Source organism: Panulirus ornatus, chromosome 66 (assembly GCF_036320965.1).
Source record: "Panulirus ornatus isolate Po-2019 chromosome 66, ASM3632096v1, whole genome shotgun sequence".
Taxonomy (NCBI): domain Eukaryota; kingdom Metazoa; phylum Arthropoda; class Malacostraca; order Decapoda; family Palinuridae; genus Panulirus; species Panulirus ornatus.
In genome coordinates this window covers 22545909-22559789 of record NC_092289.1, presented here as the reverse complement: position 1 = coordinate 22559789, position 13881 = coordinate 22545909, and the positions used below count along the sequence as shown (strand labels likewise).

Genomic DNA, 13881 nt, shown 5'->3' with positions numbered 1-13881 from the left:
CCACCCGCGGTGGACGAGTCCACACGTGTACCAAGCCGACGGGCACCGGGGGGGCTCTACGTGCAGTCTACCTTCCCCACCTGCACCCACGTCCTAGATCTATCGGTCGACTCGGAACGGGAGGTTGAGGAACTTGAGTTCGACCACAGGGGAGGTTGACTCTCTCTCTCTCTCTCTCTCTCTCTCTCTCTCTCTCTCTCTCTCTCTCTCTCTCTCTCTCTCTCTCTCTCTCTCTCTCTCTCTCTCTTAGAGGTTCAGATCAACGATGATGAAATCACAGTCTCTTAATATCCAGGGTACGAAGTGTGGCCAGAGTCTCTCGTAGGTTCTAGTAGATTGTTATGCCGGATTCTACTGCCACCACCTCTCCGTTGTTCACCTCATCTTTCCCTGCAGTGAGACTGTATTGACCTGATGTTCCCTACAGCAAGTTTGTATCCACTTGCATCCCACTACAGCGAGGGTTGCATCCACTTCTAATCCTACAATAAGGTTCTAGTCACCTTCAGAGTCCACTGCTCTTCAAACCCACCTTCGTCTCTCGTCTAAGTGAGGCACAAACGCCACTCATCATCTTCGCATAAAACTCAGGATTTTGTCACAGTACACACGAGCGTCTTTCCCAGAAGTACATTAAGGTTAGGTCAAGTTGTCTGACGTCATAGACATCCCCATCACTGCCCACCCCCACCCACTCAACCAGTGTGGGAAAATACCACCTCAAAAATATGTGGAAAAAATCAAGAAAAAGCGAGGAAATCCAGGACGAGGGTTAGCATGAGCCGCCACAACATTCCAAGGTGGGGGGAAATCATAGTCCATTTTTCCCCCACTGGAGTTGAGTCAAAATGAAAGGCCTTTGGTGATATTGCAATCCTTTGTTGTTGTTGTTGTTGTTGTTGTTGTTGTTAATCTTGTTGTTATTTTGTAGCTTCGGTGTAGCTGATGTGTGTTATGATTCGGTGATTCAGACGAGCTCAACTGGGACAAGAATGTGTTTGGTGAATGCAGGTCCCTCCCCCCCAACACACACACACACACACACACACACACACACACACACACACACACACACACACACACACACACACATGCTTCATGTAATCTGAATGTTTGTGAGATCAATTTGAGAGAGAGCTCAGCTGTTCCTGCAGATAGGAAGGCGTCACTATTTTCCTGTACTCATTGTCAGTTGACTTTGATCAGGTTTGGTGAGCTGCAATGAGCCATGGGCATTGTGGAGGGTAAATACTATATCCCATGCTGTCTAATTCATATTTCTATGTATGTAGTTAAACACTATTTTACGTACGGTAAGTCACTATTGATTACAAGTTTTAAATGTATTTTATTTTACTATCGTATTTCTGATAATGGTTTATTTTCTTACCTTTTCGCTATTCCCGCAAGACGAGGCAATTACCAATCTTTTTCTCATCAGAATACATTAATTTCCATTCGTCTAGATTGTCGTCTATTAACAAGGTCTTTTGACCACTCGATTGGTCTATTTAACTCACTCTGAACTGCAATACGGTCTCCCTCGATGTGGCCTGAATTTCCTAATTTCGGATCGCTGACAAATTGTGAGGGTGAAGAAACCCTGCAAGGGAGGGAGAGAGAGAGAGACGGCGGTGGTGAGAGATAACTACGAGAGAGAGAGAGAGAGAGAGAGAGAGAGAGAGAGAGAGAGAGAGAGAGAGAGAGAGAGAGAGAGAGAGAGTGGGGGGAGAGAGAGATGTAGAAACAAACAAAAAAAAAGAGCTACTGAGACAGGAATAGGAAGCGAGATAGAGTTAGAAACTGGGACAGTGGTTCATGATGGCATAGGGTCGTAGAGTCTAGAATAGATACAGAAGTATGGGGGGGGAGAGAAAGGGGGTTGACAGGCGGAGGGTTGAGGGAACAGATATAAACACAGACTCCCACACAGATATTTTACTCCCAGTAATCCCTCCTCCCTCACCTCCCTCTTCCCCCGAGACGGTGACAACAGAGAAGCTGTTCGCAGCCACTGCTCACACAGAGGCACTGAACTGCGCAGGACTCAGTTGGAAAGAGCAAATGTTTTCCGCAGCGAACAAATCCGACCGACCAGTGAGGTGTGATATACAAGCTGTTCTCACTTGAGTGCCCGAGCATAATGGTGTCTGGGATCATTTTCTCTGAATGTGGTAAAAGGATGATATTTTCAGAGCGCGCGAGGGGAGGGAGCGATCACTTGGGGTGTGTCAAACACTTTGCAATCGAAAGACAGATCACTTGAGACGGATATAACGTCGCTTGATATGTACAAATTTCCACAAATTTACACCTTTATGGGAGATGAATATAAGCATTATCTTCCTTCCTTAGTTCTACTGAGAGGTGCGTAGTATACAGGTCCTGTACGGGGTGGAATGGTGGTCGAATCAGTCAGGTCAGGGGTCAGTGATCCGGGCATCGTCATGAAAGTACGTGAGTTCGAGTCCCGCCTCACGCCACATGTCTGATACGTTCTAAAACTAAGGTCCTGAGGTGACCAGCACCACAGGTTGCCCAGCAAGAACTGGGGGGCTTCACGCTTAGGGGACTGAGACAGCTAGCATTAGTTGGCCGCAGCTAACGTTAGCTGGCCACAGCTAACGTTAGCTGGCCACAGCTACGACCACCAGCTCACTGGGAAAGTATTATATAGATAACTATATATACTTTCATTCTTTTTTCTATCTGTTGGAGTAACGATAGTCGTCTGGTTAAGCCTTAAAAAAAACTCATACTACCAATTCGCTTTTTCTCAGATTTGCTTTGTTATCCCTCACCGTCTACCTTCCTGAAAGGGATTTTCTATTTCCGCCCTTTCCATGCTTCCCTCCCGAGTATATTCCGCGAATATGAATCGTGAATCCCTATTCATCATCACTTTCTCTTCTCCTCTGCTGTTAGTCGCCAATCCTTCGTGGAAACACGTCAACGCTATCCTTGATCTCACGTTCAGGTTTTCATCAACGGTTCTAAATTTGGTCGGCCATGTATGTCTTCTCTCATAAGAGGCGATGATGCCATAGCCTCAAAGAGATCTGGTTTCTGAGAATCTCTCGTGAGACGCATGGCTGCTTTATGAGCCACAAGAAGTGTTGTTTGACAAGGAGTTGAAGAGTCTTCAAATCTTCCAACTCATGCGAGTATTTCCCAGAGCGAGGCGATGTATTATTGATTTTTTCTCGTGTTGTGAGAGCTGCGAGACCGGCCAACGCACAGACGGCATAAGTAACTGTCCCCAACGAGGCCAGTCCGAGAAATCACTCAACAGCATCGTGAAGAGGCTCTTGCCCACAGTGCGTCGCTGACTACTGCACGTATCCTGCATGTGTTACGCCGCCTACACCCTACGTGTGTGTGTATGGAGTAAGTGTTGTGTAGTGAGATCTTGGAGTCAGCTGTGTGTCACCCGTGACGACACAAGGACCAGTTTGTTTATGGCAGGCTAGTTCATCCACACCTGCATGACCGAGTGTCAACAATGTACGACTTCCTTTTCTATTCTGTTTTCTCAACAACCGACACGACCCAGGCACAAGCACCTCCCAGTCCAGGCCACGTCTTTGTAAAGGTGGAATGATAAGTCTGTCGGAGGGAAAAACTCACAGGGGGGAATTTACGTGAAAATCCTCTGGTTTTTGTAGACCCAGTTGATAAAGAAATGATGAAAGAAGAAAGGGAATTCTAGATCATTGCAGGACGTTCAGGGGGGATCGTGTCATATGTGCTTCCCCTTGCACGGTGCCCACATGGAAACTGAGGTTGATAAGGCTTGAGGGTGGAGTGAAGGGTTCCACCAAGGGCCTTGGGGTGGAGTGAAGGGTTCCATCAAAGGCCTTGGGGTAGAGAGAAGGGTTCCACCCTCCGCCCACGTCCACGCCACTCTGGAAACCAACCAGCGCCACCACCAGGCGTAGGTCTGCAGCAGGAATTATTCTCCGTTCCTATATATTCTTGTACCAACCGAGGAAAACGGAGATGATTTCTTTTCACCTTTCTTGGATCGGATACAAACACAAAGGAGAGATAATTCCGGCCAGGGCGTAATGGTGGAGGGGAGTCCCTCAGCTTATCATCAGAGCAGCGGCAGAAGAGAATTGCAATTCACAAGCCTCAGTGTAGTCCCATTCCTCACTCAGCTCCGGAAAAAAAGGTTAAAAAAGTACGATGATATTTCCCTGCGGAACATCATCACAGCGCAGACGATGGGAAAGGACGAGGCTAGAGAACGATGCGTCAGAGTGTGGGAAAATCTGGACCTCTTGGGAGGAAGACCTCACAGATCCTGTGGGATAGCACGAAGCGTCCTACCGTCAGGGGTAACATACCTAGAATTTACAATGGCAGCCACGATCTTTGATATGTCAATGGGGGAAAATACCGTGACTAAAGACTGAGAGCAAATACAATGTGTTCATTTCTTAAATACTTTACGTCATAAGCACACGATCGTTGAGGTCTGGAAAAAAATCCCTTTGTGAGATTTGTAATCCTTTATCTTCACAGCTTAAGGGATGAGCACAGCAGCCACAGCAGATGATGAGCCGCTATTACCAACAAACAGTTCATGTAATGCTCGCAAACATACGTGGAAATGCAGAGATAAATTGTCACCACCACGACTGCCACTACCACCACACCATCCTGACTCACCCACCACCACCACCACCACACTATCCCGGCTCACCCACCACCACCACACCATCCTAGCTCAGCACTGGTGTAAAATTTCCTAATCCCAAAGATCTGTTGACAAGATTTTAAGATAAGCTCTCTCTCTCTCTCTCTCTCTCTCTCTCTCTCTCTCTCTCTCTCTCTCTCTCTCTCTCTCTCTCTCTCTCTCTCTCTCAGATGACTCAGTTATCATGGGGGCTACGAACTCTCTGGCAAGAGAGAAAAAAAAACAGAGAGAGAGAGGCAGGGGGAAACATTCCACCAGCAGCGTTCATTAGCCAAACACAAGAGAAGCCTCCGCCTGCCGCTGCCAGGCGGTACTGGGAAACAGAGATGGGATCAGGGGGCACCGGGGGCCGACAGGTGACGAGGAGTGAGTGATACTAGGCATAGTATTACGGTGAGAGAGAGAGAGAGAGAGAGAGAGAGAGAGAGAGAGAGAGAGAGAGAGAGAGAGAGAGAGAGACTTTGCTCTGCTTCGCTAGCTCTGATTGCCGTAAAAGCACTGAAGTACGCGTCGTACTTCAGGACCCTGAACAGAGCCTCATCTCCGCCGTCGTATATAGGAGGTTCGTGTAGGATCACCTGACTGTTTTGGGCCGGACGTTACATCCGCACAATCCAGCTATCGATCTAGCGCGTGGCTGCTCATGTTTGGGTCGGTGGGTCATGATGGTTCATTAGCTACGGACCTGCTGGTGTAGTGGTTAGCGTTCCTGACTATGAGCGAGCACGTGCCCGCCCCGGGGGTCGGTCTGGTATGGATTCGAATTCCAGACACGGCAGTCGACCCTCAAACCATCCTAAGTATTCGTCCCCCAATCCCCATCCCCGGCTGGTTTATTAAAGGGTACCTGCCTTAGGCACACACACACACACACACACACACACACACACAAACACACACACACACACACACACACAAACACACACACAAACACATTACTTCTAAGTAGGGCAGCGAAGTACGCGACGTAAATTTCCACTTCAAAGGGAATGGTTTCATAAATTTCTCCGATGGTTGCGAGATGAGAATTATGGTTGACAAAATTCTCTCTCTCTCTCTCTCTCTCTCTCTCTCTCTCTCTCTCTCTCTCTCTCTCTCTCTCTCTCTCTCTCCCTCTCCACATCAGTGCTCTGCGTCGCGCCCGGCGACAACCCGTGGACTAAGCATCAGTCGTCTTCATATCGACGTTGTATGGCATCGTTCCCTCACCGCCAGCCAGCCAACGCGACCTGGCATGTCGTTGCCCCTGCGCCTGGGCCTCACCCTCCTGTCTCTGAGAGACCTGGCGTCTGTCTGTCTGTTTCTCTGTCTGTTTCTCTTCCTGTCTTCGAGTTGAAACTATCGACTGTGAATGTTCACTGAGCCTTAACTCATCAGCTTGTTCGAACAATTTTTGCATTTCTAAAAAAAAGTTTCATTTATGGAGTATACTTGTCAGGGTTAATGTCAGTTGATATTTGACACACGTAACTCGTAGAAATGTTCGAAAATGTGTGCGAGTATTCCGCGAGTGTAACTTTCCAATGTTCACTGACATTGTTATGTTCAAAATTCAGTGAGGTTAACTGTTAGACTTAGGGCTTAACAGAAGGCAGTATTTGTCCACTTTCAACGAAGTCCATTCAAGAAAATGAGTACTGTTTAACGAGCGTGGTGATGTGGGAGTTCAACGAGGTGCGCTCCTTAATCCCAGATGATTGGAAGATTGAGCAGTCTGTACCGGAGGATTAGGAGACCAGTTTACTCCTTCCAGTATCGTCATACTTGCCCGTAAATAAGTACTCTCTCTCTCTCTCTCTCTCTCTCTCTCTCTCTCTCTCTCTCTCTCTCTCTCTCTCTCTCTCTCTCTCTCTCTCTCTCTCTCCCCTTCATTACAGCCCCTGCTCGGAGATTCTAAATAACTGTTGTTGACTTCTTTCCTTCCTTCCCCCCTCCCCCCCACCCCGCGCGTTCCTAATGGGTTATAATGGCTGCCCTGAGTTATCTTAATGAACAGATAATTCCATTAAAAAGAATTTCCTCCACTTTACACATCAGAGTCATTAACGTTTCCTCGACCTCTAATGATGAACGCTGATGATGTATGGGTCTTTGATATTCCATTCAACTGTCAAAACACCAGAACTTGAAGCAATGTATATATTAATGTATTCTCTCATGTCTCAAGTCCTCCAGTAATGTCTAGGGAACTGTGTTACGTCGGTTCTATAACGAATTCAAATTGCTGAATTGCGTTACGTTAACTGTATTGCGAAATACTGTTATCAACAGAGTCTGGAAGTGGGAAGTCTGGGCAATGAGGCTATAGATGGTCAAGCACGCTTGCTTAACTTTCCACAGTTGACACCTAACCTAGCACGATGGGGAAGTTAATCATCTTGCAGCGAACATGAATATTCTACAGGGTTCTATGAAAGACCTGACCTCTGGTACAGACCTTCCACTTGAAGAAAAAATAAAGTAATCGTACTGTTAATAGCAGTAACCCTGTGATAAGACTACAGTCATTGTAATCAACAAAAATATTCATGCTTGACGAGGAAACAAACAGCTTAATGACCAGTGTGGATTAATTTCGGGGACATTCACTATGGAAGCTGAGTATGTAATCAATGTAATCGTCGTCGTATATTCAACGACAATGGGTCAAGTGTAATCCTCCGGGGGTTACATTCGAGCGAGAAAATTACGATTTTTTTACAGCGGGCGATTGCACGAGGAGTCTGAAATCCTTTTCCTCCCAACTTTCTGAAAACTCGATGATTATACTGAGGGAAAAATGTATCTAGAATTCCTCCTTTCTACGACATACTAACCCATGATTAAATCCCGATTGCCACGCATTACTGATTCGACGAGCAGGGCTGCCAATAGGCTTATGTGTAGAGGATCTTCCACACTTCCACACATCTGGAGTTGATGATAGGCTGGCTCACGGGAGTGAGGGAGACGACGACCCATCCCCTGAGCGGGTGTGTGTGATGATGGGTGAGGTGGGTAGACACACAGCTCCTCCGGGGTTTGGTGGTGGTGGTGGCGGTGGCGATGTTTGAAGTAGAAGCTCATAAGGAAAGATAAGGGGAAATGGTCCCTCAACGCCTACGCCTTGGGTCGGTGATCGATACGGAGTGCACAAGGTCGCTGGCGCCGTGTGGGAGGTAGGCTTCTTGTGCAGGGTGGGCTGGAGCAGCTCAAAGAGAGTGAAGGAGAGAGCACGCTCGAAAAAAAAAAAAAATCTAAAAATCCAGCTTGGGGTTTTCATACTCATCGTTGATAATGATCACAAGACCTAACCTAACCTACGAGAAGTTCGGCGCTCTGAGCTACGTTTGTTGACACCCCGGACATCCTCGTCTACCTCACCCGAGCCTTCCCAGGAGAGGCCGTAAATTGACGGAGGAGGAGGAGGAGGCCTAACGCGGGCGGAGGAGTTGCCCCGCGGTGGCCAAGTTAGGAAACAAAATGAAATTTTCTGGAAAGTCCTAAGAACTTGTAAATGGAAGGTGGAGAACCCTATTTGTGGGGGAAAACCTGAAGCTAATGACGGCCGACCCTCAGGCCTAGGGAGATGGTAGAAGTGTCCTTAGCCTTTTAAACACGACGGTGTGGTTCTATAGCACGACTGGTACGACCATCCTTCACTCGGGTCGCACCGCCGCGCTCAAGGGCGCATCCATCGCACTGAAGGATTTAATGCGTTGTTCCCAGACTGGATTACATGAATAATGGATGAACTATGTAGTTTGCGTGTGTTATCAAGATGCACCATACTGTTTGTCTGATGGCGTGTCGCTAAATGGCCATCTCGTCGTCTTTTAATGGTTTGGAATGGCCCTGACGTAATGGATGTACGACTTCTGATGACCATTGAATCCTGCACCATTAAAGATTTTGCGCGTGAGCGAACGTGCTGTTTCTTCGACTGTTCCTCGTTCAGCGTAGCTGAAAGAGAAATTTGATAAACGATTTGATAAGACATGCAGGATCAAGTGAAGTTGTAAGACGACGATAACGAGAAATGTACCTTGAAAATCTGGGAGATAAACTCCATCCGACTGAGAAGGATACATTCACAATTGTTATCACTGAAAATCAATGGTTTTCCTTCGATATCTGGTTCACTGCAGCACTCGTGAGCATCTCAAGACTTGGAAAGAAATTCCAGACTCTTGAAATTACGGTTGCTGCTGCTGCTGCTGCTGCCTTTGTATGCAAATTATCGGTGTCACCAAAACTTCAGAGAAAAAAGAAATACTTTGGGGAGATGTTGCCCGGCATCGCCCCCCCCCCTCTCTCTCTCTCTCTCTCTCTCTCTCTCTCTCTCTCTCTCTCTCTCTCTCTCTCTCTCTCTCTCTCTCTCACCGTCTTTTAACCCTTGACCTCAGCCGTAATGGTTATTTCAAAGGTCAGCGGTATCGAACGCGCAGCGATCATGACCTTAGCAATGAAGATGAGTATGTTTGTTCGTGTGTAGCGATGATGGCCTTTGAAAGCGAAGGTGTGGGCGTAGTGAAGAAGAGAATGAGGATCACAAAATGACCAAAACTTAGTTCGAGGCCGGTCGGTCGGTCGGCCGCAGCTTATCCTCACCTCATCATAGGAATGTTGACGGAGAGGATGTTCCCTCCCGCCAACCTTGGTTTCAGAAGTCTTGACAAGTTCAATGATATTTCTCATCAGTTAAGAGATGATCAGTTTAGAGATGTGTCTCTCCCATCCTCGTGAGATGCAACTTAACATACCGTAGTAACTCCCTTTCTCGGCCCAGCCAACCAGGGCTACCTACCCATGAGGAGTCGTCATTAAGTTCATCCTCAGGGCTTAAGCCAAGATCTTGATGTAAGTTTAAGTTGGCAGACCCAGAGTCTTCAGCTAGTACGACACCCAACGTTTGCGACGGTCGGTCGGCGCTGGTAGAGAAGTGAAGTAACGAGACACAGACCATCACTTCATGTAATAATATCAGCAGACATTGTGTCGACTGTTGATTACCGCGCCGTATGCAGCGTTTATCTTCTCGCGATAAATAGAAAACATGTTACTAAAGTTCTTTAGATTTTATGGCGAAATACCAGTGTTTATATAGCTGCAGGATACTGCACCATGTGAGGAGTCTCCTTGTATAGTTAAACATCCTCTGTACGAAATCTACAGTGACCCAAAGTTTCGGATCCAAGCTAGAAAGAAACGCTTGTGGACATTACAATCGTATGACGAGGAATTACCAACAGTCTTTGATGTCTAAGTGACGCCTCATGATCAGCGAAGGTGAACAGTATCATCCTTATAGTTTTGTATATTTAGACGATCAAGTGAAAGCGAGCGATGAGGCTCGCAACCCCATGATGGAAACCAGCTGGTCGCCTTGTGTGGAGGTCATGCGCTGCTCTGCCTCCACGGGAGCAGCTGCCCACGAGTGAATAATTGCTCATATACTTCCCCTTTCCACCTACCACTCGCCTCTGGCTGACTCTGGGCAGCAGTACCCCAGTAACCCTCCGTAACACTCCCATGCTTGGGAGCCCCGTTTCAGTTGCTAGTTATCCGGGGAGTTATGGACCGGACACGCTTATACCGTAGCTGGATTACGGATCATTATCGAGGGTTGGCGGTCAACTCCTCGTGCCACACGGACTACAACCCTCGAGCAGCTTCGCCCGGGTGACTCTCCTGCACCACCAGGAAGGGCGGAAGGCATCAACCCCGTCAGTTTCCAAGGAAGAATTTAAAGTGTATAATGGCTCGCCCCGTATTGGCCCCATTGCTTCACTTAAGGGATCAGTCAGGGTCTATTAAAGACAGCTTTAACTTACTGTCTCAGGGAGGAAGAGGAGGCGGAGGGGATGTGGGGTGTCAGTCAAACGAGTCGCTGGTGTGTCGGTGCGCCGTGAGTGTGGCACGAGCTCATACACATTACCAAGGATGCTCTCGAGACTGGCTGCATTACCGCTGGACTTAAATCCATTAATGGATCGCGAAAGGAACTTTTGTTTGTGAAGGATCTGTAGTGCCGCTCCAGATGCTGCCGATTAAGATCCCTCACAAACCACCAGGAATGCAACGTTTGGCCAGGAGGCGTCATAGTAATGCCCAAGCCAACAGGGAGGTTGTCCCCCTCTCCAGGGAGGAGTACATGATTATGATACATCTGCTGCTCATGTGAATTACTCAGTGTATATACATTCCAACACTTGGCCACATTTCACCTGATGACATTACTGAAAGAGAAATAAGTTATGAGCATTGGTTCACAATGACATCACGCTATAACAAACGTATTTATGTATCTTTGTACTTCGTTATATACATATACTTATCCCCGTCAAATGGAGGTAACAACAAAAGACATATCGTTTGAAGACGTTCGGCTCCGATGTGTGTCTACTGTGGGTACGTCCGCCTGCGTTTGGCTGGCTCTGTTCCCTCATTCCCTACGACTCGGAAATTTTGTACTCGTGTGCCTCAGTTATGAGATAACTTACTCTCCGTCACACAGTAGCGTTGCACGTTACTAGACGTGTTGTGGAGGTTGGCAGCCATCACGGGCTACCATTTACTGACAATTTTCGTGATCTTAAGCGAAGCAAAGCGATGGCAACACTGACGCTATTTGTCAACAGACATTGGGGGTGGTTCCGGGAGCTGAGTGTCTGGGATTGTGTGATGGTTTCACCCTCTATCCCTCGCGGCTACATTATTCTCCGCTGATTTTTATATGAATCTGTTTTTGTTGTTTTACCTTCATTTTCTTCATTATAATCAGACGTCACCAGACTCCGCCCGACTGTACACGAATGGATGAATCGTCGTCAGTGATAAGAGCGAGTGTAGTTGTCTCAAAAATGTTCGCTCTGAAGTAGGCCATCATTACCCTGCATCTGTTTGTAGCGCAGCCTCGAGAGTTATACATACGGAAAGTGCTGGAATGCTTCCTTTCTATCTTTATATACTTATCTATTAAAAAAAAAGAGTATAAGATATTAAAGGCTGACTTTGTACGCTCAATTAACTTGTGAAAGTGATCTGGTAGGACACAGCCTAGCTGTCACTCAAGACCATCAGTGTGAAGCATCGAGGAAATCATGAGCAGATGACTCTTAACTCGGACTCGCACAGACATCTAATATCCTCCAATTAGGCCTGATTACCCATAATTGATGGGCCGTTGACTGTTAACCATTAATTCCCTTAATGATGGAATTGTCGAAGGATTGAGGACGGTGCGGAGAGAGTGTGGGCTGTTGTCGTGATCAACTGGTGCTATTGTAGCCTCGCTGAACAAGATCATGGGAAAGGATCGACGGCGATCGAAGATCAAAACTCAGTGCTTTTGTGAGGAGGTTCAGCCGGCCTCAGGAATACGAGGGAGTTTAGGTGTACCGGAAACTTATTTCTATGCAAACGACTTCACCATAAAAAGATGATATTAGGAGGTTGAAATATATCATCCGGTAGACCTCAACACTTGCACAGGAAGCAAGAATGTTTAAAGAAATTTCGAGGACGTGTAGTGGCTGAACATGGAGCCCCTCACATCCGTCGTGAGTTGAGGCATCAAGAGTGGTAAAAGCCTGAATAATTCGGTGTGTCAGTAGTGATCAGGAATGTACAAGAAAGTGAAGTTATACTCAAAACCTGAAGAATGTGTCAAGAATTCTGGAGATAAACAAGAAAGGATAAAGAGGGAGAATGTGTGGAAGAATTAATTTCAAAGGCACGAGAAGAATCTTGTATCATTTTTGTCTCAATCTGAAGCCTTCTACGGAGACCAAAACTGTCTCTCGAGAAACAGAGAGGATTGGAATTTATTGCGAGAAGCTGGATGCCCCACAAAAGGTAATAAGAAACCTTTTTGATGCTCTATGTTGAACATCCAGATTGAAGTTATTCCTTGTGGTATAACCCACTTTGTAAGGATGGATGTCAGCATCAGGAGTCTTATATAAGGATACACAAATATGAACTGTCAAATACGTGTATATGTGAGATTGTAAACATTCCATTTCCATCATCTTCTAGGCATTTTTTCATACGGTGATCATTAATACTAGTGGGATTAATTTCATCAGTAATACTAGAGGAACGAATGTCATATCTATTTCATAAAATAACCTCAATGTCTAATTACTATCATTAACTTTATCCGTGGTTAATAATCGTACGACCATCGCTCCGATGAATCAACGCCAGATTACTGCGATCCTTTAAGGAGATTACGTTACGTCTTATTAGCGGGAGAGTTAATCATCTTCGCTTTATCATTAGAAAGTTTATATGAACTTACAACGCAGGACGAATCTCCGACCAACTTAAGACGGGGGAGAGAGAGAGAGAGAGAGAGAGAGAGAGAGAGAGAGGGGGGGGGGATGAGGATAAATGACAGGAAGCAGACGATAATTAAAAGGGAGAAAATGAGCCAGAAAAGTAGAGGAAGATTGATAGGGAAGAGACGATGAGAGAAAGAGAGAGAGATAAAGATAGAGGAACTGAGAGAATACCGCCATACAATATGAAAACTTACCACGATATTTGGACGTTAGGCAGGACCAACGCAGAGAGAGAGAGAGAGAGAGAGAGAGAGAGAGAGAGAGGAAGGGAGGGAGGGAGAGAGAGCGTGCGAGCGTGAGGACGCACCTGTTGCTGGCCGTCAGTAGCGGGAGAGAGAGCAACAGAGCATCACGTCCAGGCCACACTCTCCACCTGGCACTCTCACAGCCTCTCCCAGGTCAGTCCACTCTCACAGCCTCTCCCAGGTCAGTCTACTCTCACAGCCTCTCCCAGGTCAGTCTACTCTCACAGCCTCTTCCAGGTCAGTCCACTCTCACAGCTTCTCCCAGGTCAATCCTCTCTCACACCTCTCCCAGATTAGTTCACTCTCGCAGCCTCTCCCAGGTCAGTTCGCTCTCACAACCTCTCCCAGGTCAGTCCACACTCATGGGGTAATCCACTCTCACACTCTCACATGACATTCATTTCTCACAGCCTCTTGTGGTTCAGTCCCCTCTCACTACCTCTCCCATGTTCAGTCCATCCTCTCACAGGGCTGGACACTCACAGGACAGTCCCCACTCACTGCCTCTCCTCTGCCCCTCCACTTTCACATAACCTTCTTCACTACGCTATACATTTCAGCAATTCTTCATTATTTATTTCTTTCAACGTTCACGTCCATCTCTCTC

At 46.9% G+C, this 13881-nt stretch overlaps 1 protein-coding gene across 2 annotated transcripts in view; it reads left to right on the top strand.

Moving 5' to 3' along the window:
* LOC139746890 (oxytocin receptor-like) overlaps positions 1-13881 on the top strand; it is a 143042-nt gene that overhangs the window by 108765 nt on the left and 20396 nt on the right. The window contains exon 1 of one of the 2 annotated variants that reach the window (XM_071658547.1): positions 13364-13427. The exons of the other annotated variant lie outside the window; for it this stretch is intronic. The gene's annotated coding sequence lies outside the window, so the exon portion shown is untranslated. Of the gene's footprint in view, positions 1-13363; positions 13428-13881 lie in introns of those variants that run through there. 2 annotated transcript variants of the gene reach the window in all.